Source organism: Penaeus monodon, chromosome 11 (assembly GCF_015228065.2).
Source record: "Penaeus monodon isolate SGIC_2016 chromosome 11, NSTDA_Pmon_1, whole genome shotgun sequence".
Lineage (NCBI taxonomy): Eukaryota > Metazoa > Arthropoda > Malacostraca > Decapoda > Penaeidae > Penaeus > Penaeus monodon.
Window position 1 is genome coordinate 10,583,542 of NC_051396.1, and position 5,000 is coordinate 10,588,541.

The following is a 5,000-nucleotide window of genomic DNA, read 5'->3' on the forward strand; positions in this document are numbered from 1 at the left end:
CAAGAATATACTTAATTGAGTTTTCATGATGTGTGATCTGGTTTGATACGTGAAAAGGCCCCCCAATTTATGATTTTAACATACACACACACACACACACACACACACAACACCCACACAACACACACCCACACACAAACCCCAAACCACCACACACACACACCAACACAACACACACACACACACCTTTAATATATTAATTTTTAAATATATATGTCCTGGGTAAGAAAATAAATGCACCCTGGGTTCCCTTGAACGGTAGCCCCCTATTAGTCCCTAACCGGGGTTGGGGTAAAAATGTCGGCAGCAGGGCATGGATTTTGGTGAAAACACTTCAGTTCTACTGTTTATGGTTTCACCAAATAATAGTCTCGTATTACAGGAATTTTTTAAAAGCGGCAGAGATGTTCCCCCTAATTTTTGGGAGACTGGGGTTGAAAAGGGACCCGGGGGGGTTCCCCAACTTTTATTTTTCTCCTGAAAAACCTTACCCAATGTTAAATACAGAAACGATTTTCAACCACACGCCCGCCCGGTGGGTTATCAAGGGGGCCGTTAGTTAGTGGAAACCAGGCTGACATGTTAAATTCATCTGGAACAAAGAAGAAAAAAAAAACAGGTCCATTAAGAAACACATTAAAAATGGGAACGTGGAAGTAAGGGAAAAATGAAAGAGAGGGTAATTACATACTGTCTGAAACGAAATGGTAATAACATTCAAATACTAAATCAGTGAGCCCAATTTGGAAAAGTAATGGAAGTTTAAAAATAAAAAAAAACAAGACAGTTCTTTTTTTGGGAAAAAAGGAAAAGGAAAATTTAAGGGCCGGATTTTGCTATATTCCACAAAAAAAAACTGCAAATCACAAATTTGGGGTACAGCCAATAAATGATCGCTTTTTAAAAGTCAAATAAAAGAAAAACCTATAAATTGTATCATAAAATGCTACGCACCAACCAATATTGCAAGTGATGAAGAAAGGGAATTTTTTTTTATAATCTCTCCAAATACTTTAGACAAAAAACCCCCTAACAGAGATGTAAAAAAATTTCAGGGGACCCCTCAACGCCAAGTGGGAAAAAAAATAATCAAAAAAATGACACCTGGGGAAAATTGGGCCTTGGAAAAAATGAAAGAGGTAAAGATTTTTTGAATTCTGTGTAAAAATAATTTAGTTATAGCCAATACATTTTTTCCAAAAACCCCCAAGACACTTAACGGGGGTTTCACCGACAAAAGAAACGCAACCAAATGACTCATTTGCTAAACCAAAAAGGGGAAGAGTTGCATAAAAAAATTCGAAAAAAAGACCTGGTCCACTGCAAAAGGACCCCCAAAAATATTAACTATCGTTTTAAAATAAGACTCAAAAGATGGAGCGCCCAACACCACCTCTAAGCCGATAAAAAAACTCTTGATAACAATAAATTGCAGTGTCAAAAAAATTTGAAATACTCTAAATGTCAAGATGATAAAACACCAAATGTTTTGTGGGAAGAAGGAAAAAAACTCTTGCTGAGCAGTTTAAGAAACTATCGCCAAAAAGAAAAAGAAAAAATTCCCCCCTGGATACCTAAAAAAAACACTAAGTGAAATTGAAAAAAGAAGATGCCAAATAAAAAGGTATCAAAAATCCATTTAAAAAAAGTAATTTACAAAAAAACAAAAAAAAAAAAATTAAAAGATTTTTGCGACAAGATAAGGAAAATTTTTAAAAATGAACATTGCCGGGAAAATTTTAAAAAAGTTTTCAAAAGACAACTAAAGAACTCTACCAAGGAGTACAAAAACATCACACAAAAATTAAAACCAAAAGGGGACACTATAAAAAATGAAGAGGGACTTGTTTTGTGAAAAAAAGAAGTCAAAGAAGATGGAACAATTTTTTTCCCAACTTATACAAAAAGAATAAAAATCTAAAACAACTTAATTAGACTAAGACAGCGAGGATGAACCACCCCTGCGGACGAATTAAAAAGCCAAAAAAGAATTAAGAAAACAAGACCCCCGGGGAATAGAGAAATAACGCGAACTAATTAAGAATGCTGGCAAAAGGGTTTGAATACTTCTTCACAAATTTGTACAAAAATATGGAATAAAAGAAAATGGCCAGAAGACTGGTAAAATATCTTTACTCCCATTAAAAAAGGGTGCGCCCCCAAAAAAACAAAAATAGGACATTGCCTAATAAGTACAGAGCAAAATTTTGTTAAAAATTATTGCTGAAAAAGAATTTGAAGTTAAGAGAGGAAATTTGCGCCGAACAAGCAGGTTTTCGCCCAAAAAAGGACCAAAAACCCCAGATTCAAATTTTTAAAATTGATAAGAAAAAAAGAGAAATCAAAAAGCCTTACCTGTGTTTCTCGTTAGGGGAAATTTTTGATACTGTGATAAAGAACCCTCGGAAATAACATGTACGATTGAAGTTTCCAAAACACATCACCCAATTAATAAAACCCTTTGATGCCCAACAACAAGCAGCTGTAAAAACCATTAGGGGTTAACAAAATGGTTCAAGCAACAAGAGTAACGGGGTTTCATTCTGTCTCGCACCTCTTTAAATTTTATTCTAAAAAAATTTTGAATGCTCTAGAGAATTTTTAAGGGAATTGGGGGTGTTGGGGATACAAAATATCAAATCTGAGGGACGCCCCCAGAATAGTTTGTTGCCCGCAGTACAGAAATACAACAAATACTAGATAAAGTTAGAGAAGCAAGCGAAAAAGGGTGCTTATTTCTTAATGCCAAGAAACTAAAATCATGAAATTCAAAGAAACGGCAATGAAAAAAGATGAAATGTTACAATCAAAAAGGTGATTGTGGAAAAGGGAAAGAGTTACTTATCTTTGGAGCTGTTTTAACTTACATTGATGATTCACCGGAGATAAAAAAAAAATACCATGCCAAAAGCGCCACAGTTGCTTCAATAACATCTGGAAAGACCGAAGCTTTTCCCTTACGGACAAAAATGAGGTTATTGAACTATTAGTTTTCCCCAAATTTCACATTGGTTCTGAGTGTTTTGGGGGGGTTTAAGTAGATAGACAAAAAAGACAATAGTTTTTTAAAGGGTGTTACAGCGAGTACGGATACGGACAGAGAAGAAGACGAAGATGAAGGCGAGAAAAAAATAAATTTTAAAACCCACTTTTGGGCATCTTGAACAAAAGGAAATTAAAAATTTTTTGGTCAGGAATGAGAAAAAAAATATTGAGAAAAACTTGCGGGGCAGGGAGGTGATAGGAAACAGAGGAAAAAGGCAAACCCAAAAAAAGACTGAGCGACAATATCAAAGATATTTGGGGCTGTCGATGGATAAGTGGAAAAAAAAGCTAAGTGAGTTTTGGGCGAAAGGGTGGGGGAGAGGTCCACGGCTGCCCCAAGCATGAGATACCCTTTATTTATTGTATATATAATAATTTAATAATATATATGGGGGGGGGATGTGTGTGGTTTGGGGGGGGGGATGTGTGGGTGGTGTGTGTGTGTGTGTGTGTGTGGTGTGTGGTTTTTGGGGTGTGTGTGTGTGTGTGTGTGTGTGTGGTGGCGTGTGCGTGTGTTTGTGTGTGTGTATGTTATATGCATGGCATCGGACTCAAAAAGTCACGACGGCAATCTGAGTTCGAGGGTTTGATCACCCGGGCCGGCGCGTTTTTTCCTTGGGGGGAAAGGAAATTCACCCCAATTGCCCCACTTAGAAAAAAAGACAAATCGCCTTTAAAGTCAAACGCATGTGTGTAGGGGGAAATACCGCCGTGGCACAAACCGCGGTTTACTAGGAAGGGCATCCACGGCAAGGGGGGCACTCCCCAAAAACCTTCAGAATGAAGGAAAGGCCCATTTCTGCAGTGGAATGAATTTTTACTGAAAAAAAAAAAAAAAAAAACAAGGATGGTGGAGAGGTCCCCGGGGTGCCAAAAAATGGCATACGTTATTTATGATATATGTTTGGTTTTAAAAAAAGCCCAATTTTTTTTTTTGTATGGTGCCCTTTGATTCTGAATTGGGTGCACAGCATGATCTTAATTGTACTTTTTTTTTTTGTGTGGTCTTGGGGGGAAGTTTTTAGGGCCCCGTTCCCTTTCCCCGGAAAAAAAATATATATTTTAAATTCCCTCAATTTTTTTTGAAGTTATTTGGCAGTCCACCCTTTCATTGGGTGCCCTTCCTTTTCTTTTTAAGGTAGGTTTTGTCGAGCCGCCGGGTCCAGCATGATACTTAATTGTGGTTTTTCATTTTGATGCTCTTGGAGGAGTACGTGGAGGGTCCCCCCTTCCTTTCACGGAAAAGTGCCGGTTTTCCTTTTTTTTTTTTTTTTTTAGGAAAACATTCTCTTTTTTATCCGGGTTGGGACCAGCACTTGACTGGGCTGGCTTGGCACCCATGGCTAGGTAGGCAATCGAGGTGAAGTTCCTTGCCCAAAAAGGGAAAAACGCGCCGGCCGGGGGACCAACCCCCGAACTCGATTACCCTCGTGACAGTCTTGAGTCCCACACTCTAACCATTCGCCCTTCTACAAGACTGGCGACAAATCAAAGAGTTTGCGGGCTGTCGATGGTACAAGTAGAAAGAAAAAGCTTTAAGATCGAGTGGAGTGGCGAAGGATGGTGGAGAGGTCCACGGCTACTGAAACATGGGGGCATACCGTTATTGATGATGATAAAATCTGTGTGTGTGTGTTGTGTGTGTGTGTGTGTTTTGTGTGTGTGTGTGTTTTGTGTTTGGTGTTTTGTGTGTGTGTGTTTGTGTGTGTGTATATATATACTTTTTTTTCAACTCTGAGGAAAAGTCTGGAGCCGTAGTCCTTGTGCAGTTCGTTGTCGATTAAACCTCGTTCTGGAAACTCCTGTGACGCCGCTGGTGCCAAACCGTATCGGTCTTTGCGTTCCTTTGGATCCATCAGCTGCATGGAGAGAGGGAATCTGCTGCATGGACAACACTTGCTTCCTCACATTCTTTTGCCCAGGCATGACTCTAGTGGGTAGAGACAAAAATGCGA

General features: G+C 38.7%; 1 protein-coding gene across 1 annotated transcript in view; it reads right to left on the reverse strand.

Annotated features, from left to right (window-relative positions):
* Positions 1-5,000, reverse strand: part of LOC119578740 (ralBP1-associated Eps domain-containing protein 2-like) — a gene marked incomplete in the record, with an annotated part of 92,581 nt that overhangs the window by 14,239 nt on the left and 73,342 nt on the right.